The 15,975-nt window shown below is 40.6% G+C and overlaps 1 long non-coding RNA gene across 1 annotated transcript; it reads right to left on the bottom strand.

The window, feature by feature from the left end:
• Positions 1-9,540: 9,540 nt before the first annotated feature.
• Positions 9,541-15,642, bottom strand: LOC138972289 (uncharacterized). Its single transcript, XR_011457535.1, has 3 exons — positions 15,411-15,642; positions 12,736-12,798; positions 9,541-11,273 (listed from the first exon to the last, which is right to left on the bottom strand). It is a non-coding gene; the product is annotated as an uncharacterized lncRNA (long non-coding RNA).
• Positions 15,643-15,975: the final 333 nt, after the last annotated feature.

The following is a 15,975-nucleotide window of genomic DNA, read 5'->3' as shown; positions in this document are numbered from 1 at the left end:
AACACCAAATAAAGAAAGTAGAGGAGCGTGGCACAGTTCCGTCAACTATGATTGCGAAAATCTTGTGATGCAGGTCACAGGATAAAATCCCAGTCCTTAGTCCTGAGAAGACCCATGGACTGGAATTAAAGCAATGTATAAATGAAATAGGATGACCGGTACATCCCATATCAGGACAACTGGTACATCTCCCATTTTAGGATGGCGACAACATGCCCCAAGTTAGGCTGACCAGTACATGTCCCACGTTAGGGTGACCAATACATCTATCACATTAATGACTGGTACATCCCGCGTTAAAACAACTGGGATATCCCACATTAGGATGACCGGTACACCCCACGTTAAAACAACCGGGATATCCCACATAAGGTTGTTCGACACATCCCACATTAGGACGACCAGTACATCCCATGTTAGGACAAGCGGGACATCCCATGTTATTCCTGTTTACCTTAAAGGTTACAAGTGAGTTCTTTAGATGGACATTGTAATGTTACCTTAGTTCCAATTTAGTGTTTTTGAGTCACTTGAGAAAATGTGACTCTATGTAATCGGTCAGTGTTAGTCTGTCCGGCCGGCCGGCCGGCCGGCCGGCCGTAGACACCACCTTAACGTTGGACTTTTCTCGGAAACTATCAAAGCGATCGGGCTCATATTTTGTTTAGTCGTGACCTCCAATGACCTCTACACTTTAACGATGGTTTCGTTGACCTTTGACCTTTTTCAAGGTCACAGGTCAGCGTCAAAGGAAAAATTAGACATTTTATATCTTTGACAAAGTTCATCGGATGTGATTGAAACTTTGTAGGATTATTCTTTACATCAAAGTATTTACATCTGTAGCCTTTTACGAACGTTATCAGAAAAACAAGGGAGATAACTAGCCTTTTCTGTTCGGCAACACACAACTTAACGTTGGGCTTTTCTCGGAAACTATAAAAGTGACCGGGCTCAAATTTTATGTGAACGTGACTCATTGTGTTGTGAATAGCAATTTCTTCCTGTCCATCTGATGCCTCATATAATATTCAGAACTGCGAAAGTGACTCGATCGAGCGTTTGCTCTTCTTGTAGTTATTGTTAATTTCTTTAAGCTACAGTTACAATTGTTTGAGTTCTTTAAATGAACATTCTAAAGTTTCCTTGAGTGTCAATAAAATGATAAATATTTGTACAACTTTGTTGCATGTTTCTGACTGTGAACATAGATTGTGTTGCATGTTTCTGACTGTGAACATAGATTGTGTTGCATGTTTCTGACTGCGAACATAGATTGTGTTGCATGTTAGTTTTGTTACTGTAAATTTATTAATGCTTGACCAGCACGGTTAGCCTAGTGGTAAGGCGTCCGCCCCGTGATCGGGAAGTCGTGGGTTCAAACCCCGGCCGGGTCATACCTAAGACTTTAAAATTGGCAATCTAGTGGCTGCTCCGCCTGGCGTCTGGCATTATGGGGTTAGTGCTAGGACTGGTTGGTCCGGTGTCAGAATAATGTGACTGGGTGAGACATGAAGCCTGTGCTGCGACTTCTGTCTTGTGTGTGGCGCACGTTATATGTCAAAGCAGCACCGCCCTGATATGGCCCTTCGTGGTCGGCTGGGCGTTAAGCAAACAAACAAACAATTAATGCTTGCATTTGAAATTCCAGTGACATTAACAGTGCTACCACACAAATGACAGAAAAATAAAACAACAACAATAATTACCATATTTTCTCAATACATGTAAATTGTAATAGGGTGTCTAAAGGTGATCCATGATAAGTTTCATCCCGTCGGGTTTAAACGTACTGAATATTATCCCGACAGGACCGAGTCATCCCTAGTTTGCGAGGTTGTGCTGTTCACATGGGCAGAGATTTTGATTTGACTTGCCGCCGACTAAAATCGCTTGAAAGTTGGTCACAAGTTGGTTGCAAGTCTTCCATGTGAACAGCACTTTATCGTGTATCTAAGTCATCCGATTGTTGCTTTAAAGCCCCCTTTTCCCTTTTATGACAATAGGCGACTTGCACTATCGGCCTGCACCGCCAAATCGCGCGATAAATCTGCCATAACTTTCATGGCCTTGCGAGATCTGCCGCAAAATGGGGGCATGTCCGGATAGCTCAGTGAGAGTTTGCAGACACTTCGCCTTGACAATTCATAATTTTCATAAAATTGTGAATTTTCAATGTGAAAAGTGTGCTGCAGCAATGATAGCCGCGAGAATAATTCGAAAGTTCGTTCAAAGCACCCAAGCATAGCCCATGCAAAAAGAAAAGGCAATCGAGTTTTTTTTTAAAACATTTATTTCACACAAGCCAGAAAACACCAGTGCTTGTGAGAGCAAAACGTTTGCCCGCAGCGAAGTGAACTTTCCTTCTCTTTCACACTCGAGAGCTATTGAAGCAGGGTATTGTGCAAGTTGGCTATTCTGTATTAGGTTGTCCAAAAACACATACTGTTGAGTTCAATCATAATTCTGTCAATGATGCGTTTCATAATCATATACCAGTCGGTTTTTTTTCTTGTCTGGAATAAAGACTTTTTTCAGCATTACCAGGCTATTGATGGTCTCATGGATCTGTTCCCGTTATAACACCCAAGTTAAGCAGCGAGGGGGCTAAGATGCGGATGGATGACCGTCTAAAAGGGCGTAGATTACTGCATATATATCTCTTCACCTATAACAAATGATTTCCTTCTTCACTTCGGCCTTGTTAAGATTTCATTGGTTTCAATTTGAAAGTTAAAGAAAATTTCATAAATTATGTTACAAATATGCAGTGTTAGGAATAAGAATACAAACATTATAGAGGAAGTTCTTTTGGGTGCAGTGAACAACAAATGTAAACTCTCTTGTTGGTATGTTTTAAAAATCTAAACGGTTCATACTTTCAATCTTGTAGGTAGGTTTATGTTCGCAAGTTCACATAAAATCATTTATGCAACAAATTCAGACTCACCTAATTTAGCCAAAACGATATATGACAAAATGTTGCATCAGTTGATTGATGTCAACGGAGGGACGATACCACACCGGTGACACTGTGACGGTTCCCCTACGCTTTGTGTTCGGTGCCCTGACCCTTTGTGTTCGGTTCCCACTCGGTTCCCACACGCCAAAATTCGCGGACAAAACATCCATTTATGGTAGTATTACGCAATGTTGCTCTCTGAGAATGGTCTTGTTAGATCTGTGAGTGTTTACACTACATGCCTAGGTGCTGTTGGATTGAAGGTTTTTGATATTTTAGCCGTTATTAGGTAGAATGCCTTCCACTTTACTGCAAAACTGCATAATTCGTAGCATCGGCAAGAAATATCCTACCAAAAAATGCCTGCTTGGAACTGTCGTTGGTCCAGCAAAAAGTTCAACATGTCTGTAGCAGACAGCCCAAGTTTCAAGATTGTAGGGCCATCCAAACAGCCGTAATAATAAAAACAACAAAAGTAGTCAGTGAAATTGGCTGTGTTCGGTCCCCACACACTTTTGTGACGTTCCCATAATTCATTGTGTCGGTCCCCACTTTCTGTGTCGGACCCCACTTTCGACCTAATTTCTCTGTGACGGACCCCACAACCAGCCTATTTTGTGTCGGTCCCCACACCTTCTTGGATTTATGACTTGCCGGTTACTTGTATTGAATCTAATTGTCTCGGAGTTATTTTTCATCAAAAACCGGCAAGGCAGCACCTTTAGTGATACCAAGTAAGTCAGATGACATCAGTATGTGTGTGTGTGTGTGTGTGTGTGTGTGTGTGTGTGTGTGTGTGTGTGTGTGTGTGTGTGTGTGTATGTGAGAGAGAGAGAGAGAGAGAGAGAGAGAGAGAGTGTGAGTGAGAGAGAGAGAGAGAGAGAGAGAGAGAGAGAGAGAGAGAGAGAGAGAGAGAGAGATTGACACCTTTCCAGATCACTCCGGTTATGCGACACTACCGCGAGCGTCACTACCGCGTGTCACACTACGGCGAGTACGACACTACCGCGTGTAACACTACCGCGTGTCACACTACCGCGAGTACGACACTACCGCGAGTATAACACTGCCGCGTGTCACACTACCGCGCGTACCACAACCGCGAGTACCATAACCGTAGAGAGAACGCATGCAAACTTACTTCTTGTGAGTTTGTGTTCTAACGGCTTTGATTGGAAGCAACCCATTCTATATGTATTCTGATAGTGTGTTCTGATCGTTTTGAGTTCTTGGTTAGCATGACAAACATTGAATTAGTGTTCAGAGAACAGACCAGGCCTTTTTGTTTTATATTTCAAGGAAACATTTCAACCTTTGCCTTCAGCCATGGAAGTCATAAAATGACACGCGGTAATGTTATACTCGCGGTAGTGTGACACGCGGTAGTGTTATACTCGCGGTAGTGTCGTACTCGCGGTAGTGTCGTACTCGCGGTAAGTTCTGTTTCCGTACCCGCGACAGCGGCAGCGACAAAAGAAAACGCGCGCAAACGCGTGACGTGTTTCCGTACTTGCGTTTTAAACATGCGGTAAAATCTGTAAACTCCCGCGTTGCCGCGCGACAACGCAAAAAAATCGCTCCAGGACCCTTTCAAAAAAATCGCGTCGCTTGCCGCTTGTCGCGCCGCTAACGCGTCGCGCGTGTGGAAACACTCCTGGTCATTTTCTATGTGCTTGATTTTCGTCGCACCGCTGGAAAAACGCTGTCGCGGGTACGGAAACACAACTTTAGTGTGAGACGCGCAAGTAGATCTCAAGAATGAACGGACCGATCGTCACCAAACTTGGTGAACAGGTTCTATACATTCCTGAGACGGTCCTTACAAAAATTGGGACCAGTCAAACACACGGTTAGGGAGTTATTGGTGGATTAAAATTATACAAGGCCTGGTATAGACGGACACCCCCGTTGGTCAAAGGGAAATAACCATTCTCACTGCCACCAACTGAGAAGGTTATTTCCCTTTGACGGGGGTGTAGTTCCTATCGGAGGAATTTCTTGTTTTAATCCTTTTGTGGTATTGCTGATGATGCTGAACATGTATTTTACTAGTTTACCAATATGTATCTTTGACCCTGATAGCCTACGAAAACGGAGCAATCATGGCCCAACATGAATTTATTGGCGCGGTGTTGAGCCTTAGTCGGGCCGTTGTCGTAGGCTGTCAGGGTTTATGTAGCCTTGTTCCATTGTATTCTGACTGTCATAAAGTAATTAATTTTAAGAGAAAGCAGTCATGAACACAAGGAGCTGGGAAAAGTTGCCTCTTACAACAAGCGTGGATAAAGACACATACTTGACATAGGCATATGCTGGTATACTGGGAACCGTCCCAGAGATAAATAATGTTATATATTATTTGTGGCATAAACTAATAAAGTTAGTCTCTCTCTCTCTCTCTCTCTCTCTCTCTCTCTCTCTCTCTCTCTCTCTCTCTCTCTCACACACACACACACACACACACACACATACTGATGTCATCTGACTTACTTGGTATCACAAAAGGTGCTGCCTTGCCGGTTTTTGCTGAAAAATAACTCCGAGACAATTAGATTCAATGAATACAATGATACAAGTAACCGGCAAGTCATAAATCCAAGAAGGTGTGGGGACCGACACAAAATAGGCTGGTTGTGGGGTCCGTCACAGAGAAATTAGGTCCAAAGTGGGGTCCGACACAGAAAGTGGGGACCGACACAATGAATTATGGGAACCGTCACGCCTACGTCACAAAAGTGTGGGGGGACCGAACACAGCCAATTTCACTGACTACTTTTGTTGTTTTTATTATTACGGCTGTTTGGATGGCCCTACAATCTTGAAACTTGGGCTGTCTGCTTCAGACATGTTGAACTTTTTGCTGGACCAACGACAGTTCCAAGCAGGCATTTTTTGGTAGGATATTTCTTGCCGATGCTACGAATTATGCAGTTTTGCAGTAAAGTGGAAGGCATTCTACCTAATAACGGCTAAAATATCAAAAACCTTCAATCCAACAGCACCTAGGCATGTAGTGTAAACACTCACAGATCTAACAAGACCATTCTCAGAGAGCAACATTGCGTAATACTACCATAAATGGATGTTTTGTCCGCGAATTTTGGCGTGTGGGAACCGAGTGGGAACCGAACACAAAGGGTCAGGGCACCGAACACAAAGCGTAGGGGAACCGTCACAGTGTCACCGGTGTGGATACTGCCTTCCGTGAAACATAATTATTTTTAGCCACCAAGCTCACCACTGAAAGCTAACATTATTTTAAACCTGGACAATTACCGGTAGCTCAGTTCGTAGAGCACTGGACTTGTGATCGGAAGGTCGCAGGTTCGAATTTGGGCCGGGATGGACACGGGTCAACTTTATGTGCAGACCCAGAGACGGAAGCCATGTCCCACCCCCGTGTCATCACAATGGCACGTAAAAGACCTTGATCATTCTGCCATAAGTGCAGGTGGCTGAATACACCTAAACACGCAGACACCTGGGTAGCGCGACTCCGTTGCTGCTAGCTTTCCACTGGGAGGAAACGACCCGAATTTCCCAGCAATCACCACAAATACATACTTTCAAGGTTGATTATTTATTGACAGAAGACTTATTTACAAAAATAAAAAAACTGCAGATATATGATTTGTCATGGTGGCCCTAAGGTTTTTTGAACATATAATAATAATAATAATAATAATAATGCAAACTTTTATAGCGCTATTCTAGAAAAATGTCTACTCTTAGCGCTTTACAATACATACATCGACCAAGCATACTATACACGCACAGGCAAAGAAACCGACCAAACATAACCAACAAACTATACATGCACAGGCAAAGAAAGCGACCAAACATACAATACACGCACAGGCAAGATAACGACCAAACATAAACAAACATACTATGACCAAACATAACCAACATACTATACGCGCGCAGGCAAAGAGAACAATCAGCACATGTAATAATTACTGACAACTAATAATGCAGGCATACAATGACAGTGACCAACCTTAACCCAACCTTAATGGTCACCCCAAACCCCCTTATATGTTCAAAAAACCTTAGGGCCACCATGACAAATCATATATCTGCAGTTTTTTTATTTTTGTAAATAAGTCTTCTGTCAATAAATAATCAACCTTGAAAGTATGTATTTGTGGTGATTTACTTACAATTTCATTGATAAATATCCAATAAAGTAATGAAAATGAAATGAAAAGTCTTCTGTCAATAAATAATCAACCTTGAAAGTATGTATTTGTGGTGATTTACTTACAATTTTTCATTGATAAATATCCAATAAAGTAATGAAAATGAAATGAAAAAATGAAAATGAATTATTTGATATATTTTCTGTTAGATCAAAGTGGGCCGATCTGTACCTTTAAAGGGGCATTCTAGAGCAATGTTTGCTAAGTTGTTTATTAGCTGCTCTTACTTTCAATCTTGTAGGCAGGTTTTTCTCTGTAAAACCCCCTTTTCTAACTAATGATAAATGATAATTAATTTTAGCCACCAAACTCCCTACAGAAAGCTACAGCATTCTTTTTAAGCCTGGACACATTTTTTATATATATCTGGTGACCTTAAATCCCCCTTTTCAAAAGGGTGACTTAAGGTTGGGTTAAGGTTGGTCACCCCAAACCCCCTTATATGTTCAAAAAACCTTAGGGCCACCATGACAAATCATATATCTGCAGTTTTTTTATTTTTGTAAATAAGTCTTCTGTCAATAAATAATCAACCTTGAAAGTATGTATTTGTGGTGATTTACTTACAATTTCATTGATAAATATCCAATATATTTACTGGGAACCTTAAAATCCCTTTTTGGAGCGGGAGACCTAAGTTCCCATTTATAGTTATATATATATATATATATATATATATATATATGTATATGTATATCTATAAATATATAGAGATAGGTGACAGTGTATTTTTCGCGTGGCTTTAAATTGATTCGACCTTTTCACTTTGACAGTAAGAACAACTTACGGGTGCTATGGAAGCGTTCTGGACAGCGCAGTGACATTCTAAAAATAGTAACGTAGAAACGGGAATATGGATTGAAGCCACGCGAAGGAAGGGATATAAACGGGGTGAATCGCGAGACAGAGACAGACAGCGTGCCGGTTCACCACAATCACCTTTGAAGGCGAAGTCCTGTCAAACGGGATTGAGAATTTTAGAGCTTATTTCTTAGCCCTATATTATCTGTTGTGGCTTCTCAAATGCCAGAACATACAGACAGACAAAAGCCGCTAGATCCCATCACAAACAGAACTGTATAATCCACAGGTGTTGCTTTCACACACACACACAAACACACAGAGAAGCCGTATATATATATATATATATATATATATATATATATATATATATATATATATATGTATATCTATAAATATATAGAGATAGGTGACAGTGTATTTTTCGCGTGGCTTTAAATTGATTCGACCTTTTCACTTTGACAGTAAGAACAACTTACGGGTGCAAGGGAAGCGTTCTGGACAGCGCAGTGACATTCTAAAAATAGTAACGTAGAAACGGGAATATGGATTGAAGCCACGCGAAGGAAGGGATATAAACGGGGTGAATCGCGAGACAGAGACAGACAGCGTGGCGGTTCACCACAATCACCTTTGAAGGCGAAGTCCTGTCAAACGGGATTGAGAATTTTAGAGCTTATTTCTTAGCCCTATATTATCTTTTGTGGCTTCTCAAATGCCAGAACATACAGACAGACAAAAGCCGCTAGACCCCATCACAAACAGAACTGTATAATCCACAGGTGTTGCTTACACACACACACAAACACACACACACACACACACAGAGAAGCCGTATATATATATATGTATATCTATATCTATAAATATATAGAGATAGGTGACAGTGTATTTTTCGCGTGGCTATAAATTGATTCGACCTTTTCACTTTGACAGTAAGAACAACTTACGGGTGCAAGGGAAGCGTTCTGGACAGCGCAGTGACATTCTAAAAATATTAACGTAGACTGAAACGGGAATATGAATTGAAGCCACACGAAGGAAGGGAGATAAACGCAAAACACTGGAGAAGATAAGGAAGAGTTACTGGGAATGGTGAAATGAACAGAAAAACCAAAATCGGTTCAGCGCTGCGCGCTGAGAGCACGTGTTGAAATATCTCATCGATGATATTGTGTCCGGGGTGTAGCTGAATACGGTGTCCAAATTTGAAAAAGATCCACCGAGAACTTTGGCGTTGTGATGTGGTCTAGCGGCTTTGGTGTGTCGGTATGGGGGCCCGGGTAGCTGAGGTGGAACCAAAATCGGTTCAGCGCTGCGCGCCGCTGAGAGCACGTGTTGAAATATCGACCAGGTTGTGTCCTGTCCCGGGTGTACCTGAATATGCCCACCAAATTTGAAGCAGATCCATCGAGAACTTTGGCCGTGCATCGCGCACACACACACACACACACACACACACACACACACACACACACACACACACACACACACACACACACACACACACACACACACACACACAGACACAAGTCGTATATATATATATAGATAGAAGATACACACGTGTGAGTATATGGTTTAGTTATGTAATGGGTGGTCTTTCTCACGTATGTAGGATAAAGAAGAAATATCAAGCCCAAAAGTTGTCATTTTATGGAATAAACCTTTCTATCAAAACACACATGACAGAGCCTTGTTATATGGAATGTGACATTTCGTTAAAGGCACAGTAAGCCTCCCGTAAATCATCACAGATACTGTCAGGCTTTTATACACAGTACAAACAATCTTTCGTTTGAACACTCACCACTTGAGAACATCCTAGGTACTCTACGTAAAGAGCGAGCAATTTTCAAATAATTTATTTTCGTGGACCGTCTGTCGGCAAATAAAGGAGCCTCGTTTTGGCGCTAGAACTAACTTTTAAAATCTAAATAATAAATTGACAGCTTGTTACACAAACATTCTTAAATCATAAAATATTTCTTTTATCATCAAGACAAGATCAGTACAATTCGAAGTTTTGAAAATCTGAAAAAAGAAAAGCCCGGAAGCGTGTCACTCAAAGGTCGTCGTTCCTCAAGCAGACGAACTTTCTGCATATTGCTTGCTTCCTTTGAAGCCAACCGCCGCCGATAAGTTTGTGTGAATCGCAGCCGTTTGTTGCGTTTTAGATTCAGTGGTACACAATAACGTGCTATTGCAGATACGTACAGCGAGTCGCATTGAAATCACAAACTGACGACTAAATTGTGAAAAAAAGGACAGTGGATCACACGGGTTCACGATGGCTCAGGGGTAAGATAAACCACGCAAAAATAAATTTTTGAAAAATGCTCCTAGGATGTTCTCAAGCGGTGAGTGTTTAAATGAAAGGGTGTTTGTACTGTGTGTAAAAGCCTGACAGTATCTGTGATGGTTTACGGGAGGCTTACTGTGCCTTTAAGTAGGGTTTTCATTTTAGATAGAGCTTTATAAGTGTTTTAAACCCACAATGTGACTTAGCAATGTCAGCAGGAATAATTATTCAGGGTCTTTGCTAAAGAATTTGTATTGTTGAAATAGGTTTTTGCATGTTTCTGATTTAAAGAAAGAAGTCAGACTAAAACTTGGGTATATCTTTTGCATTTCTTTGTATGAAGTTGCTTCAAATGGTGTCGAAATTCAGTAAGTTTTCTAATTTTCCATGGGCGTCGCACCCTGGTCCCAAACAGGGGCTGTGCCCCTTGATATCGTCAGAGGTATTGCGTGCTCCTGAATCCCTGGCTATTTTTGTTTCTTCTTTTTTAAATTCAAATTTGCATCCCTGTTCCAACATGAGAGTTTTTGGTTTGTTGTTGTTGTTGTTGTTGTTGTTGTTGTTGTTGTTGTTGTTGTTGTTGATGATTTGGTGGTTGGTTTTTGACAATTAAGTCAGCAGTTAACAGAATTTTGACAGCATACACAAGCAGCCAGGGTACCTCAGTCTTGCAGTACTAACTTACAGCGGCATTCAACAGATACAATTTGTTGAATGACTTCATTGAACATTATGCGCGCTGAAGGAAACTTAAACAAAATGTAGACAAAAAATACTGAATAACAAAACACATGATTACAAACAAGCTTCAGAAGCTGTCATTGCAGCACACACCTCTTTTAAACTAATGTAAACAGCGAGCATAAAAACTGGAAGCATTCTGTGATTTAAGTAAATGTTAACAGCAGTTTACTTGTGAAGTTTAACTTGTGCGTGTATATGTCGTCCAGTGAAAATGGGTTTGCTCCAACCAGCCTCTCATTCAGAATGTAATCGTCTGTATTGTCTGAAACAACGAAGAGAAGTGGTAATGATAAATTCGTTATTGACAAAAAAACACAAAAACAATGGCACGCGGACATACAAACAGATAAAGAATGGGACTGATTGCGAGTCAGAGAGATAAAGACTGAGCTGATTGATGATTCGATCTATAGCAAAGCCATTGCCTGTACACACCAAATATAAAATGGAAGGAAAAAATCTTTCACTCACACACGCACATACACACACACGCACGCACGCACGAACGCACCCACCCACCCACCTACACACACACACACGCATACACACACACGCACGCACGCACGAACGCACCCACCCACCCACACAAACACACACACACACACACACACACACACACACACACACACACACACACACAAAGCCCGCGCGCGTAATTGTCTGCTCGTTCTTTCTGTGCTGTGCTCTGCTGCATATATTTCTTCCTCTTATATGAGATTATTCGAGATACACACTTAAGAAAAGTTGCCTAAGTTGGTGGATATTTATCTTGAACTCGTTGAGCCAGAGAGAGCAAGCACAGTCCCATGAGTGTGAATCTGTTAAGAAACACAAGAGTTCAAAAGATTATATTAAAATGTGACGTTAGGCGTTGGGGCTCTTTTCGGGAATAAAGTCCAGGATTGTTCTACTCGTTATATGTAAAAATGTACCTGTCTCAAACTGCGACAGCTGAAAATAAGGCAAGTGAACAAAAGTACTACAAAAAGGAAAGCAGTATCGACAAGTAGTTGGACTGTGACAGGCAAGAAGTTTTAAGCCTTTTTGTTGACCATGCTCTGTTTAATGATAAAAGGGTTTCTTTAACGTACAAGACAGTATACATGACCTGCCCGGATGACATTTTTTCTCTCACAAAGTACACGAGAACATAAATCGGAAGGGAACTGGCTTACCCTATACTCAAAAATTATACCAATCAACATAATACAACATTAAATACAAGATTGTTTGGTTATCTACCATTTAAATGGATTATTTTGGAGAGTCTTACCATATGGTCGTTCTTGCGGGGGATAGAAAGTGGTATACCACCTGCGGGGAATAGAAAGTGGCATACCACCTGCGGGAGATAGAAAGTGGCATACCACCTGCAGGGAATAGAAAGTGGCATACCACCTGCGGGGGATAGAAAGTGGCATACCACCTGCGGGGGATAGAAAGTGGCATACCACCTGCGGGAGATAGAAAGTGGCATACCACCTGCAGGGGATAGAAAGTGGCATACCACCTGCAGGGGATAGAAAGTGGCATACCACCTGCGGGGGATAGAGTTAGGTATACCACGATCCGCGGCGTGATACTTAGGTTTTATCATTTAAAACGCGTCCATCCGTTTAAACAAACACATCAACCAACTCAGTACACCACAGAGAGCAGCACCAACACCGGCTTCAGACTGCACGTTGTAATCGATAGTCCAGCTGAAGTTATTGATTGCTTACATTGTGACAGCTTGTCCGCACACTGCCGCATCCGTTTACACAAAGCGCCGTCCATGCCTTCATCTTGAGACACAAATATGGTAAACGTCAAATTATTCCTCCACCTCCTCTTCCTCCTCCTCCTATTCATCATCATTCTCCTCCTCATTATCATCATCATCATCAACATCATCATTCTCCTCCTCATTATCATCATCATCATCAACATCATCATTATCCTTAGTGGCATTGTCAACATGTTTTCCAGAAATAGCGTCGCATTCTTACTCATGGTAATCGTTAAAGTTGTATTCATAATCGTTGTTGTCACTAAACTAAATGAGTGTTAACACAATGGAATATTGTAAGGCTACAAGACATACTACAAGTACACACTAATTATTAATTTTCGTTTGTTTCACATGATGTTTAACTTTCAGGAGCTCTTAAGTGTAGTACTGTATATCAAAAACAAACTTTAAGATATAGTGAAGCGTTTGGCTGTATTGAATGCAAGCAAACCAGCTAGCATATTTCAGGATGCCTGTATTTAGGACAACGTTCACTTCTGAAAAACAATGATACACGCGAATTGCAGATGCATAATTCTGGCAACATCCTACTTTAAGATATAAAATTGAAACCAAGACTGGAGTTCATCCTTGATCAGTTGTATAACATTAACAGACAACTATATTCGGAAAAAAAGTCTTATATGTCTGTTTATGTCTTGTGGAAGAGTTGTCGCGCTGAGAGTGAGGCACTCTTGGCCTATATCATTTACTTAATTATACACCCGGTGAGCCCCCCCCCCCCCCCAAAAAAAAAAATTAATTAAAAAAAATTAAATAAATGCCAATAACTTCGACATATGTTGAGCAAATTATTGGATGTACATAAATGTCAGCTTATGCACAATCATATCGCCAAGCTTCAAATCTGTAATTAGTTTGACTGTTGTGCTCTTTCGAAAAGAAATGTCCCAAACGGTGATCGACTCAACAGTAAGAGGTTCGATATTGACTTTGTGACGTGATTGAAAACCTTCACACTTTGCTCTTGTAAACAGAAAAATATGCATAAAACAATACTCCATGAACCCCTTGCGTATGTCCAATATAAACGTAAAACAGCTGTTAGTGAATCCAGGTGAGTTTTGATGTTCAAAAATTGCAATAGGCCTACTCTTTGGTCTGAAGAATGAAGAAAGCTCTGACACAAATAACAGAGAGTTGACTTGGGTTAAATACCTCTGGAAATGAGTTCGGCTAATTTGAACTTTGTCCTGTTCAATATACCCAACCAGTAGGCTAATTGTGATGACGTCGATAACAATATTGCAGAAACAGATGTTACCTTAGACTGGAAATAACACACACAAAATAAATCCGTTCATAATTATGTGTTTTTATTTCGAGTGACTTGCTCTCATCCATTGACTTCAGGTTTGTGTTGCAGCAGAGCTTTTCAATCGGGGATAAAAAAAAAATATCTGTGGAGTGTCATTTAGCTTGACGATAGTCTCTGTTGGTAAGACAAACCTAGTCTCTCCCGCTATGACCAACTTAACTGCATGACGAACATTAACGTCATCACGTGACTCTAACAGTTATGGGGACATTTGCTATACATGTGTTAAATCACTTTGTGTTTGCCATTGCCCCCATCTTCTGAAGTCCGTCGCGATATAGCCTTCGTGGTTGAAAACGACGTTAAAGACCAAATAAAGAAAGAAATCTTCTGAAGTGCTGCATTTATGATGAATACACAATAAGCACTATAATAATTATCACCATTATGTTAGTATTCGTGTCATACATCATCTCAGTACACATCATTACTCAAAATAAGAAAGAAGTAATGAGTTAAAAGACGTGTAGCATTAGAAGTTGTAATTTACAGCACATACTCGGTTGGATTTCTTGTTATTTGAAAGTGGTTTACCTTTCTTAATTGGTTGTTGTATCTGAATAGATCTCATGGAATTGTGTATTCATTTTAAATTCACATTGTTTGGAATATTGCAAAAATTAACATAAATAGAACAAACCATACATATCCAACGAATTACAGTGGTTTGCTTGCAGTCGTTTTGAGTCGGATCCAGTACCAGGTAATATAATCAACAACTTCACATCACATAATTCGACTCATTCATTGATGTACTTACAGCTCACATTCGATAATCAGGGAACGGATTGTAGATTAAAAAAAAAGTTCAAACAAGTGTTACCATGAAAAAACCATAAGGCAATCAACGCCTGGCCGCTCAAAATATTGTTAATGCGGTTCTGCTGGGTTTGCGTTCATTCTAAATATTCAACGACACTGGTTTTCGCCAACAGTCATTTTTAACTCTTACCTTTGCTTCGAAAAGAATACATAAAGAACCCACGTTGACGTGTTTTCTTTTCACATTCCACGTATAACTCGCTTGTTTGACTGCGAGTCTGATACTGACACTAAAATAATGGCTGGTTGAGACGCACATTGCATCAATCAATAACCGCCATATTGCATCTAACGAAGTCCCACTCGCCTTTCAGAATTTAGTTTATTCGATTCCGTGAAATATTGAAACAAATGTAAGAGTTACAAGCCGAGTCCTAAATAATGAAGGTGTTCAAATCCTGTAGGTGATGTCAACTTGTAATTTTGATCACAAATATAAGATGTTTTTGAAAAGAAACACGTACCTTTTTTGGTAAACATCGACAAACACCTCCAGGCGACATGAGCGTTAACGCAAACTCTCGCGAAGTGTTTGAGTTGTCACAAGTGCACCAATGAAATGCCTTTTTCCGGATGACTGTGTACGGTTCAGTTGCCTACTTTGCGAGACTGCACCACATACACTGACCTCTGAGCGAAGTAAATTTGCAGGAAAAGGCTGTGCTAAATAACGCTCTTATACAGTTGCCGCTCTGCTTCTCAAACGTGCAACTTGAAGTTACGTTATCTCGTGGAAATGCAGTGTCCGCACTACTGATCCAATTTATTTTTGGATTCTTATTCAGATGGGAAAAAATGGCGGCATACCATATTGCATGCTCGCAATTTCACTGTATATGTGTGGCTGTGTTAAAAAGGTAAGTAACGATGAATGTGTGTTTAAAACTATTTGACTATAACAAAGAAAGAACTGAACAACAAGTTATTGTAAACCAATTTGTGTGCACGATGTTTTTGACTATCAAAATAGTGTCGGTATGAGCTCAAACAAACAGAAATGCAAATGTTCAAGGCCAAGGTCAGATTGTT

This window comes from Littorina saxatilis, linkage group LG8 (genome assembly GCF_037325665.1).
Source record: "Littorina saxatilis isolate snail1 linkage group LG8, US_GU_Lsax_2.0, whole genome shotgun sequence".
NCBI classification, from domain to species: domain Eukaryota; kingdom Metazoa; phylum Mollusca; class Gastropoda; order Littorinimorpha; family Littorinidae; genus Littorina; species Littorina saxatilis.
Note: the sequence above shows the minus strand (reverse complement) of the source record. Positions and strands in the feature narration are given on the sequence as shown.